The sequence below is a fragment of the Pleuronectes platessa genome, chromosome 16, assembly GCF_947347685.1.
Source record: "Pleuronectes platessa chromosome 16, fPlePla1.1, whole genome shotgun sequence".
Lineage (NCBI taxonomy): Eukaryota > Metazoa > Chordata > Actinopteri > Pleuronectiformes > Pleuronectidae > Pleuronectes > Pleuronectes platessa.
This window is the reverse complement of record NC_070641.1, coordinates 25124871-25138634: the sequence shown is the minus strand read 5'-3', so window position 1 is coordinate 25138634 and position 13764 is coordinate 25124871.

Here is a 13764-nt window from a genome sequence, read left to right as displayed (position 1 = left end):
ACACTTGCATGCTTTGCCAGACATTTAAAAATGTGGGTTGATCGCAGATCATTAACACAAAAATCTGCGGTTAAATTCTTTCTAGCTACTTCAGTTAATATTTTTAAACAAATAATTCTTCAAAAATGTTTGTGTTGCGAGTACATAACTGCTCTGAAGTGTTCAGGCCAGTTTCCATTGACTTTTCTCCAAATCCTCCAACATCAATCCACAGCACGTCTTTCCTAGCCTTGTTTCTAAAAAGAGATCCAGAGAGAGCGCTTTGTTCATTGTTGCTTAGAATTTATTGCAAAAATAGACACATTACGAAAATAAGATGCAGTTGTTTCAGTTTTCACTGTGGCGTTGCCGATGTCATTCACCAGCTGACGCTGTCTGTCAGAGGGAGGTGACATCAGAGACAGGGATTGGTTGTTATTTTATGAGCTAGCAGGCTAATCCAGGCTTGTTGTTTGTTAGCATGTCTGTTCTTCAAAGACAAAACAAGTGAACAGTTTAATTTCAAGAACCTTTAACTTTATTCAAGAACCTTTACCGTTATTTAAAAACATCTGATCTTTATTTTAGGAAATTTGTAACTGAACAGATGAAACATTTTCAGTAGGCTGTTTCCGGGCTTTATGTTAAGCTGTTACTTCCTGTTTTTGTTTTTGTTTTGCTTTGTCCCTCCTTCCTGTTGGTTGATCATGTGATTGATAGGCACCTGGGCTCATTAGTGGGCTAAGCTTATTTATACAGATCCTTTATATACAGATATCTCTCTCTATTCTCGTCATTGTGGTGTCTGCTAACTTTGCAGTTATTCTGTCTTTTTATTTCAATAAACTTTATCGGTCTTGTGTCCATTATTATGTTCGGTGTCTGAGCTGTAAAACATAATAATGGGGGCTCGTCGAGGATCATGTGGCGAACTTAGTACTTAGGTTTCTTTGTGTGAGATCATCTATGTTTAGCCACCTGAGGTAGTTTGTTATACTTTCCCAGTTCAGTAAGCCGGCAGGTGCTGGAGGGACCAGCACCACTTTTTGTTTGTGTGTGTTTACCCTGGCGTGCCCAGGTGCATCAATGAAGATGATGAGCTTCTAACACGTGATAACAACATGAAGAAACTAAGACAAATATCTCTGGTGACACACAAAGATGTGAAGAGACATTTGTGGAAATGATGCAAGCAGCATAATTCTGTACGAGATGAAGTTTATGAAGGAATTTGTGAGGGAGACCAAAAAGAAGAGAGTAACAGTACTCGATGGAACCAGGGTGTGAAGAAACATGGTGGCGCTTTTGGGTGTGAGGTACAGGTGGAGGCCATTAATGTTACTTAGATGGAAGTATGCAGTACTGATGTGAGCTTGGGAAGATATTGTGATGTCAAGGATGACATCCAAACTCTCAACCTGGGGGAGGGAGAAATATTTCTATTTCTATAGTGTCAATGGTGAAGGAAAAACTGTTAAGGTGGATTTGGTGCACTATGTAATAGAAACAACAATGGTAACAACAATAAGGAGAACTTAAGTTTTTATCACTGTTGAGTTTGAGAAAGTTGCAGGAGGAGGAGGGAGGATGGAGGTAGGTTTGGTGGAGAGGTAGAGCGGGGTGTCATCCGCATAGCAATGGAAATACATTTTAAATTTCCTCTAGACATGGCCAAGAGGAAGTAAATTGATGATAAACAGAAGGGGCCCCGGGACAGAACCCTGGGATGTACCAGTAGTGACTGGACATGGCTTGGATTGGAAGGAGTTAGATGAACTGAGTTCTACTAGAGAGAGTTGAAGTAAGATTTCATGATGCTGTAGTTTTTATTGATTCAAACATTGAAAATAAAGTTAAAGTAGGTGAAGTGAAAAGTATCAGATTTAAATATAAATATATAAATATGACAGTATCAAAAATAAAAAATAAATAGATCAATTAACAAATAGTTATAGATTGATCGTCAGTCATGTGAAACAGCTGTGGTGTTTCCGCAGTGCGATCTTTAGGACCCGGAGAACATCTCTCCTCAGAGCCATCCAACCACAGGCGGCGCGGTCCTGAGTGACACACAGAGAAAAGCTCAATTAACCTGACGTCACAATAAAGTCCAACACTTATAAAGTCACTTGTGTATTTGAGTTCTGATGAGTTGATACAAATATATACCATATATATGATATTTTTATAGTACAATGTTCTTTAAAAACGTCATGTTGAAGTTCAGCAGAAAGAGAAAGTTTTACCTGCTGCTGCAAAACATCTGTCACGTTACTGAAGTACGATGAGAAAACATCTGGATCCGCAGCCACCATGGAAAGCTGGAGAGGAGGAAGATAGTAAGAAAGAATGAATGAAAGAAAGAAAGAAAAATGATGAATGAATGAATAAAGTGGGCCCAGCACAGAACCCTGGGGAACCTCTCATCATACTCACACAGCCTCCGTCACTCAGCAGTCGGTGCTGCAGAATCTGGAAGGTGCTGAATTTCTCTTCGTCCCACATGGCTCCGCCCTCTCCGACAGGTGACTCATTGTCCTCGATAATTAGCTTTGTCCCCCGCAGTGCCTCAAACACCACCCATAATGCCCTGCGGCACTGAAAGGAGACAATTCGATGTCAGCGTTCACAAATTTTAAGATTTGAACAAAGGCCCGAGCATACGAATCCAGTGCTGTGATTGGTTGAAAGGCTCAGGTGAGGTCAGAGGCTTACTTTAGAGGGACTGGCTGGGCCGGCCGGGAAGGCGGTGTCTGGAAATGAGATGTTGACGTTGTACTGCAGGCAGTGGGAAGGAAACGGGGCCCCCTAAAGGAAAGGCAGGAAACAGTTCATAGCTGGCTAAAGGTTCTTGTCGAGATGTGGTTTCGAGTGCACAGTTGAAAGGTTGTGTTCTTACCAGGTCTCGGAGCTGGCGATGGGCTTCCTCTGCCACATTTGCCTTCAGTGTGCATGGCGGCATGGAAACCACCACCAGCTGGAAGCTGCTCAGCTGCAGGAAGACGAGAAGGACTGAAACCGGCATCATCATTCTGGGTCTGATGATTTTTGTTTGAGGTGAACTACACCTAGTCCTGTTCTTCAGCCGTTCTTGGTCCTGGTCTTCAGCGGGTCCTGGTCATGGTTAGAGAGCCAAAAGATTGCTTTGATTACCGGTCCAGTCAGCAAATCCGAGGACAGTCATTAGAATCAAGCAGAGGAGACTTGGACCATGTAAGTCTTGATGCACAACCCGTACGTTCACGGACCATGCTGCTCATACAGCAGATGATGGTATTTGTTATTGTTTGAAATGATGATGCTTCTACCAAAAAAGTTCCTATGGTTCTGTCAATTTGAACAATTTGAAATGACCCAAAGAATAACAGGATTGATAGAGTTTCAGTTACGTCAGCGACAAGTCGTCACAGAAGCCTGTTGAGGAAAAGTGATGAATCAAAGTTTGTGTATCAAAGAAGCAGTGATTACACATTCCGATGCAGCTTATCAAAAACCCCATCAGACGTCAATAAAAATTGATGAGAAACGACAGTTTGTGACGTGAAAGCAAAAATCCAATCTGACCTTTATCGCAGCAGCTGGAGGAACGTCAGACTTCAACAGGGGACAACGTTAGTTATTATCTGTGCGACTTTATTGAGCTGTTTTATATTTCTGAAAAACACGTTTCCCGCTCACGTCGCGCGTCAGAGCGCGGTTGGAAACTCGGAGCCTGATGTTTGATTTGAGACGTGGCTCAAATTTCCACCTCAAACTGAAGTTTAATGGAAAGTGAGAGGCGTGGCGCCGCATGGAGACGGTGAGTCATGTGACTGATGACGGTTTCAGATCAGGACTCAGCGTCTTTCTGAGTTGTCAAGTTCTTCCACTCTGAGCTGTCACTGCATCAGAAACGAAACCTAAATCAGTCACATGATCGTTGGGTCTGTTCGTTGAGGCTTTAGACTGTTGGGTGACACTCCGACCTCTGACCTCTGACACGGTGACGTCATTTTGACTTTAATCATGCTTCATCATCTCTTCTTCTTCATGTTGTTAAATGGGACAGTAACTGAACTGACCGGCAGGTGTCATCGTTTCTTTCTTGTGACCATGTTACTTCTAATATGATGAATTAAAAACCATCGAATTCTAAAAGTGATCTTTGTTGATTTTGATCCAGTTATCACTGCTTTTGTTTATGTGAGGACCTGAAAGAAGACATGTTCAAATCTGTCCACAGACTGAAGACATGCTGCCCCCCCGCCCACTTACTGATACAGAGACAGGTAGACAGACAGAGACAGAGGGAGACAGACATAGAGACAGAAAAACAGAGAGAGAGACAGAGACAGACAGGCAGTAAGAGACAGACAGTGAGAGACAGACAGACACAGAGACCGAGAGAGGAAGATAGACAGATGTCATATCATAGCTACTAATGCTTGCTGATTCAGTTTGAATCATTTCTAATTATTTCTGAAAACAAACTTACCTGTGGGGGTTCTGAAGGTTCTTAAATGTTCTGGAGGTCCTCGAGGTTTGGAAGATTCTGGAGGTTGGGAAAGTCCTGAAGGTCCTGAAGGCTCTGAAGGTTCTGAAGGTCCTGAAGGTCCTGAAGGTCCTGACGGCTCTGAAGGCTCTGAGGGTTCTGGAGGTTCTGGTCAGTGTTGAGGTGGATCTCAGGTTGGTGGTTGTGATGAACCTCCTTTAAATAAAACTTCATCCTGCAGAAAATGAAACTCTGAAGAAAAATTCTACAAAATGTGGAAATTTTCTTTTGTTACCCCCCCCCCCCCCCCAACCCTACACCCACCTCCACAACACACACACACACACACACACACACACAGTTTCATTCAGAGGTTCATTACGGGTGTATTAAGGGTTTATAGTCCTTTTAAAGTTATATTAAAGTATTTATTAAAGGTTTATTACATGTGTTTATTAAGTTTTGATAAGGTTTTTTCTAATGTGTTTATTAAAGTGTTTAAAAGGTTATTAAAGGGTGATTTAAAGGGATAGTTCACTGTAAAATGAAAGACAGTTTTTTAAAGGGTATATTTAAGTGTTTATTAATTAGTTATTTGGGTGTTTATTAAGGTTTCAGTAAGGTTTAAAATGTCAGGGTTTATTAAAGTTTTTATTTAAAATGATAAAACAGAAGGTGATGTGAAATATCAAATCAAACCTTCAATGAGTTTAAATTTATTGTTTGATTGATTGATTAATTGTCTTTTCCTTATTTGTGTGTTTAGCCACAGTCAAAACAATTTTTGTTCGATTTGTCAAGGGAAAGGTTCAGTTTACGTTTCCAGAGAAGACGACAGGAAGTTCAGTTTACGTTTAGACAGAAAACAAAACACACGGGTCAAACAGGAAGTACACACACACATGTTTGTACTTCTATCTTAGTAAGGACACTCATTAAGATAATGCATTCCCTAGCCCCCAAAACCCTAACTATCACAACCAAAAGCCTAACTCTAACTCTAACCTGAGTCTAACCTGATTCCAAACTGATTCTATCCTAGATAGACATTCCAAAAATGTCTGTGGTGCTGCCTTCAGGTGCTGTGGAAAAAAGAAAAACTACACAGAGGACAACCAAGCCAAAGTCTCCAGGTGTTCACAGTTTGTTCATTTACTAGGGCAAACAGGGCTGCTGGACTTTTTTTATATTTGAAATGTAACTCATCACCGTCATGTGTTCTTCCACGAGTCGAATCAATTTGGAAAATCCGCGGTGATACCCAGTCCTACTTGGACAGTATCAGTATTAAAGACGCTGTTCCCCGTTGTCAGTCTGCATTCAGAGTATGTATAGTTCTAATCATATGTAACAACGGAAACCTATTAGTATTCTTATTAGAATTATTCTCATTTATCCGAACCGGCGTCTACCCTTTTTACCAAAAGCTCTGGAATCTCCTTGTGTTTCCAAGTTTATGTCTTCTTCATGTGAGGAACATATGAGGAACACCTCAGGAACATGTCAGGAACATGTCAGAGTAGAGTTAATTTTGTTTTAGATGGGGCGAGGAGGCATTATTCTCAATGACCTTCCATGTTCTTGTAAAATAATTGTAAAACATATTAAGGACCTGATTGATCACACAACTCAAATCAACCTGAAAGTTCAAGAGTGAAGGAAACAGAAACAGGATACAGGAACATGAGTGAAGTGAAGAATCTTGTGATACAGTCAACAATCTGAATCTGTAAAGATTCAGTGTGTAGAATTTAGTGACCTCTAGTGGTGAAGTTTCATGTTGCAGCTTGTCTCTGTCAGCTTGAACCACAGGTACGGCTGATCCACTAGAAACTAGATGGAACCAGGACAACACAGGGACTGATTCATTCCAGAGGACTTAGATCTACTAGATATTCGGAAATACCCACTGCTGGACCTGGATTTAGTGGACCTGATCTGGGCTAAGGATTCCGACCCTGTTGACCAGAACTATCCTGGTCTGACTCAGTCATGAACTTGTTGAAAATTAAAGCCGTGACAGTGATTCTAACCTTGGTTCTGCTGATGGGGTGAGTATTGATTCTGATGCTATTTATACGATTGATGACTGAACTGCTTAATGATTATGTTTCGGTTGAACAGCTCAGTCTGGAAGTCCGGCAGGTAACACACACACAAACGAATGTTCCTTGTTCCTTGTTTTATTAACTAATTAATTGATTGGTAATAAGATAATAATTGATCTTGTGTTTTTGTTTTCTAGAGTTATAGATCTCGTTGAACAGAGTCAGATTTTACCTGCAAACAGGTCAGTAACTCTGTTTCTCTGTTCAGTTTAGTCTGACAGGCTGTTTTGTGTCCTTCACATAGCCGCCACACCCCCACAAGAGATTGTGTCCTTGTGTGTTTCTGTTAAGACACAACGGACAAATGTGTGGATTAATTCCATCATTAATTATTTATATAATATATAATATAAACGTTATACCGTTTAAAATCAATTTTCAGTGTGTATTCCGGCCCGAGCGGAAAAAATAAAACAGACCCCAAAAACCATCGCTGTAGATCGCAAGCCGTCCGCTCCACTGGATTGGGTGGGAACCTTCAACCCGGTTCTCCTCGACAACCCCTACCAATCTTCTGTCTGGATGTGGACTCCCAGTTCCACGGCCATTGGGGCACGGAGTCACTGGGAGAACGGGTCGCTGTGCTCCATCCAGGTCAGCAGAGAATCCTTTCTACTCTTTGTGTCAACATCATGGTTGCAGATCGTACCCACTGGTGTGGTACACTATAGACTAGAGGGACACTTACTGTTGTGTAGTGAAACCCCAGTTTTACTCACTTTTGAGATAACAATGTTGGGTGTTTTTAGATGAAGCTACGTGGAGCCACCAGGACCACTCAGCTCCCCATTCCAGATGAAGTCTCACCTTCATTATTGGGTATGTCCCCATGTTTTCCAACTTGTGTCTGCAGGTTTCTCCAAAGCCGACCCGGCTCTTGAGAACGGGGACTTCTACTACTGTGGGGGGGCATTTGGAGGCAACCTGCAGGAAGTACTTTCCAAAACCTGCTCCACCCTCTTTGGGGATGATGCTACAAAAGGCATCGAGGCTGCCTGGCAGGAGGAGAGTCCCTTGAGCAGGCATTGACCCTGGTTAATATTGTTTCTTGACATGATTTCCCCTGGAATGATGGTGGTTATTTCAAGCCTGGACCTAATACTCATTGGACCAAGGGTAAGTTATGCACCTATGAAAGAGTGATATAGTACCAGTAACACGGCTGTAATGAGACAGTATATACAGGAGAGTGCGTTTTGTTAATGTTCTATAAGTTTTGATAAAACTCTACGTTGAAGCACATACAATTGTCTTAGGAAACTCTTTATTTTATTAATTCTTACTGGTGAAGTAGAGCTCTACCAGTACCAATATTAGGGAGTAAAAAGCTACTAAATGGGACTAAACATATGTTTATTTTACGAAAAGGGTCGAATATACAAAACTGCTACTTCTAAAACCCAAAAATGTAAAACCACTGCGTTATGTTCTATAAAAGTTTTCATATTGGCATATATTGGACAGTATGTACACCACTGTGATAGGCCAATTATTTGCAGACCAATATCTCTATGCTCTCTAAGTCTTGTTTTAATTTTAGCTGAATTTTTTATATTTATATTTATGAAGAATTAGGTCTATTTATTTTAGGTTAAAGGAATGAGATCTTTCTGCAATCAACATTGACAGAGTAAACAATTGCAAGACCCAATTATGCTTTGAATGTACATTTGATATGTGTGTATTGGTTTCAGACAAACTTGACAAATGTCAGCATGTCCCTCAACCTCTATGGAGGACGAAAAATGACGTAAGTATAAATAAATAAACGCATACAAAATAAGTTAGGAAATAAATACATAAATAAATAGGAGATACATAATTAAATGTCTTAAATTTATTTCCACATTTATATATTACCACATTTATTTATTTCTGTATTTCTGTGTCTGCATGCTAATGAGAAGGCAGTCCTAACCTCAGTCTCACGGAGGATTGGTCACAGTAGTGCGGTGATCAAGTCACGTCTCATGTTGTACTGAGCACAATATGTTGCCGATTCATTTTTCATGATGTTTAAATGCAGTCTCACACTCCTGTGACCAATCCTGAATGACACTGAGGTTAGGACCGCCTTTCTCATTAGCATATGGACACATAAATAAATAAATTTAAGACATTTAGTTATTTATCTCCTTTTTAAATAGAAACTCTTATTCATTTATTTATTTCCTTATTTATTTATTGATACATTTATTTATTGATTTATTTATACTTAAGTCAGTTTTCGTCTCAATGAGGGCTGAGATTATATTAAATGATTTGTCCAGTAAAGGCCATCTGTTTGTTTTTCTAGTCCTGCACTGCATGTGGACGTGTAAAGCCTGAAGAGGGTGTTAACAAGAAGATCTGAACTGCTCAAACATTACAAACTGAATCACAGGCACTTCGGACGGGTCCACTTACTTCAATTGTTCATGTAGCTTCAAGACGTGTAATGCCTTATTGAGCCATTTGTCAAGAAATCACCCTCCCCAACAAACTGTCAACAAAGCCATATCCACACTTAAATGCCACATTTGTGGCCATAATCAATTCTACACAGAAATGGAATATTTTCAACAAATCTTTCAACATCTAATAACAAGGAGACTGTAACATGTGTGTTCCAAAACTGTGAATATAAAACCAACATCTAATTCTGCCACTGAGCTTCAGGATTTGGGGACAATCAAGGTGATCCACCAGCAAACAAATCAGCCTTCGATCAGTGCCACTGAGACCACATCATCACATTCACTGTCAACTGAGTCTGATGACAGGTTTTCAGCGGGATCATTACATTACATTACATTACATTGATGATAATAAGGATCAAATGATACAGTGCTCCTCTCGTCCCCTGAGTCTGTGTCATCTCGAAAACAACAGTGGCCAGCGGCCTTCCCACTACCACGATTTTCATACGACACAGAGCTGCAACTAGAGAAGGGGAATTCCGAGTACCACGTAAGCCTCGAAATATTGACCCTCACTTTCTGAATGAAGTCTGATATCCTGAATAGACTGGCAGAAGAAATGTTCAAGTACAAAGCTTATCCAGAAGATGCCCATTTCTGCACAGTTGCAGAGACCTTCATCAAGAGGCACCCTTGTTTAAAGGAGCCTGGCTCATTTAATGGGTGCTACGGTTGGAAACAGAGCCTGAAGTACAAAACGGGGAACTTCAGGACTCAGCTGAAATTGAGTCCTGAAGTTTAATTTGATATATTTCATATATATATCATTAACATTAAAGGAACCGCCCTAAACTGGTTTAAATCTTATTTTTCTGATCGCTCCCAATTCGTGCAAATTAATGATGAGTCATCTGTGCGCACCAGAGTTAACCATGGTGTTCCACAGGGCTCTGTGCTCGGCCCAATTTTATTCTCATTATATATGCTTCCACTAGGAAACATTATCAGGACACATACGGTAAATTTCCCCTACTATGCGAATGACACCCAGTTATACTTATCAATAAAACCTGAACAAAGTAATCAATTAACTAAACTTCATGTCTCAAGGACATAAAAACCTGGATGACCCGTGAGTTTCTCTTATTAAACTCAGACAAAACAGAGGTTATAATACTTGGCCCCAAACACCTTAGAGATACATTATCTCATGAGGAGGGAGTGTTAATTTCGTTGACGAAAACTATGACGAAAAATATTCGTTAACGATCTTTTTTCCATGACAAAGACGTAACGAAAACAGATCTTTGAAAATAAAAACTATGACTAAATCTATTTTAACTTTCGTTGACGAGACGAGACGAGACGAAAATGTTGGTGGTTGACTAAGTCATAATAATTTTTATAAACATCATCGTGTCAGGCCGTCATGAAGTATCAGGAGCGGGCGAGTGAGTGTGTCTGTGTGTGTGTGTGTGTGCGCCCCAGATAGCAATAAAATGTCAAGAGTTTTCTTTATTGTCGTTCTATAATTTCGTAAATGCAACAAACTATAGTTTAGTATAGTATAACTTTATATTAAACTTTATTAGCTTTGTTATCAATATGTTTTACGGCTCCAGACACATTTTATTTGGGGGAAGAGGGGGCAAAATAAGTAAGTAAAGGTGGCCGACCCCTGCTATAGACCTATGCTGGTAGGGATATCTAATGGACAACCTAAGTACTGCAAGCTGGACTATTATGCAGTTTTAGACACAATACAGGGTCCCTGGGCCTGAGGAGGGAAGAAAGGAGTTAATGTGGCTACTAAATGTGACTAAAACTAGACTAAAACTAAGAAGGATAAAAATGACTAAATGTGACTAAAACTAATATGCATTTTCATCAAAAGACTAAGACTAAGACTAAATCAAAAATAGCTGCCAAAATTAACACTGTGATGAAGCTGCGCTAGACGACATCGTCCTTGCTTCCAACAAAACAGTCGGGAACTTGGGAGGGATCTTCGATCCTAATTTGTCCTTTTATTTTCACTTAAAACAAATTTCTAGAACCGCCTTTTTCCACTTGCGTAATATCTCAAAAATTAGAGATGTGATGCAGAAAAACTAGTCCACGCCTTTGTTACATCGAGACTGGACTATTGTAATTCATTATTATCAGGCTCCAGCAGGAAGTCGTTAAAGACTCTACAGCTTGTCCAAAATGCTGCAGCACGTGTCCTGAAGACAACCAGGACCAGAGACCACATGTCTCCTGTGTTTGCATCGCTACACTGGCTTCCAGTTAAATCTAGAATAGAATTTAAAATTCTCCTCCTCACCTTCAAGGCCCTTAATAATATAGCGCCTTTTTACCTTAAAGAGCTGTTAGTACCTTATAAACCCACTAGAGCACTCCGCTCCCAGAACTCAGGCTGTCGTCCCTAAAGTCTTTAGAAGTAGAGGAGGAGCCAGAGCTTTTAGCCATCAAGCCCCTCTGCTGTGGAATCATCTCTCACTTTCAGTTCGGGAGGCAGACACCATCTGTTCGTTTAAGAGTAGACTCAAAACCTTCCTTTTTGATAAAGCTTATAGTTAGAGCTAATTAGTGCGGCAGAACGTTACTTGTCCTATTTTCTAAAATAGGAAGCGTTTAGTCTAAAAAGGCATAGAGGTATTGATGTCTGATCTACTGAGTGGGTCACATGGTTTTCATCGTACTACCATACAAACCAGTAGCCAGTCAGATTTACCTTGAGCCTCAGTGTAGCCTCAGGTTCAGCCTGTATCATTGTATCATTGATTACAAGGCAAAAAAAACTGATGACGCTAAGACGCAAAGGAATTTATGACACATGACACACGGAGCTTCTTCTTCCTCTTCTTCATCCCTATCACATCGAAGTAATTCATATCTCATCAGTACATGTTACTGACCCTTGACCTCTTCCCCGAGTCCCTTTGCTTTATCGCCCGCAGATCCAGGGCCTCTGTGGCCGCACCATCATGGATTGTGATTTGTGGATCGCGTATCAGAGGTCGTGGTGGTGGATCCAGTTTGGTGGATCCAGTATCGTGCGGGCTGATCGTAGTGGTAATGGTGGATCCTTGTCACGTTGGCATCAGATGGTGGTGGACCACGACCAATCAGCTGATGATGGATCCTAACTGGCGGCAGTGGACAATGACTGTGGATTATAGTGGATCTGGTCTGGATGGTGGATCATGGTCCTGCTGGTTGCTGACCATAGACTATGATGCAGCAGGACTGTTTGACTTATAGTATTGAAGTTATCCTTCAAGATGTTTCCCCTCATCAATGCTGCTGAAACCTTTAATCTGATGATGTTTCCTTCACTTGACATCTGTTGACTTGTGTCCGTCCTGGGAGACGGGTCCTCACATGTGTCTCTGAGGTTTCTACGTATTTGTACCTGTTAAAAGGTTTTTAGTAGTTTTTCCTTACTCTTGGTGAAGGTTAAGGACAGAGGATGTCTCACCATGTTAAAGCCCTACGAGACAAATTGTGATTTGTGAATATGGGCTATACAACCTAAGGTTGTGTACCAGTCCGTTTGTGTAAGGATACCATATCAATTGTCATTTGTTTAAGATCAACTCAGAGTTCCAGAGGCTCATGGCTGTTCCCCTGGAGGAGAGATTCATGGCCCAGTTAGATATGCACTCCAGTGAGCTGATCAGAATCATCCGTTCCAAAGGAGGAGCAACACGCCAGAAGATTGCTGGCATCATGCAGACTTTGGACCAGGTAGATGTGTATCATCAGAGGAGATCCAGATTTTTCTTAGTAGCTAAGGGGGGTGTCACAGGTTATCTGTATCATTTATAGATACATAAACATGGGCAGACCAATGTTGACATGCCAAAGCGTGGCGTAAGCGCAGCACCAAGCCTTAACAGCTGGCTCCCATCCACTCCCATGTTAAACCTTTGTGCGGGTCACACCGGAGGCTGAAGCGCCGCGCTGCGATCGTTTCGGCGTCGAGTTTATTTTTCCGCTTGACGCGAGCGTATCGCTACTCGGAACATGATGTATGAAGACAACACCAAAAAAGAGATATGTTGGGATGCTGTTGCAGTTAATTTTGGAGCAACAAGTATATGCTTGAATACTACGGGATCAACGGGTGATATTATTGGTGCTGCCCGGCGCTTCAGCATCGGTTCAGCGTCCGGTGTGAACCTGGCGTTAGAGTTAAGACATCTGTTTTTAGAGATTTGGAAAATTAAAATTAATCAAGATAATTTTTTCCTAAACTGAGGATATTCATCTTCGGAGAGAGTGTCTCCGGAAAGCCCTCATCATATTCCTGGGAGAAGATTTAAGTTTTAACACAAATATGCATGTCAGTCCAGGGGATATACATAAATATCCTACACATGGTGCATTTTTGTCCTACTAATGCATATTTACTGTATAACAGTGCAAAGTGCTGCCGTTGATGTTTGGTTTTTGTGTCATGTACCCATCTGTAGGACTCAAGAGCTCAGAAGGACCTGGATAAGCTCACCATGGCAGTAGTTGTAAATCGAGGGCGTGGAGGTGCTAAGTGGACTGACCTCAGCTGCCTCAGATTGTGCCCTCCTTCTAGGATATATTTATGCTATCAACCTAGCTTACACCAAACCTCTGCATTACTTCAGTAAATAATCATGCAGCTTGAGCAGCACAAGATGTCCCCGAAGGTCCAAAATCTTTACGGCAAATTGCTCCTCTAGACCATAACGAATGACATATATATGTATATATATGTAAATATTTTTGCTTTGATTAAAGACGGTTACACAGCAGTGGCTCGACA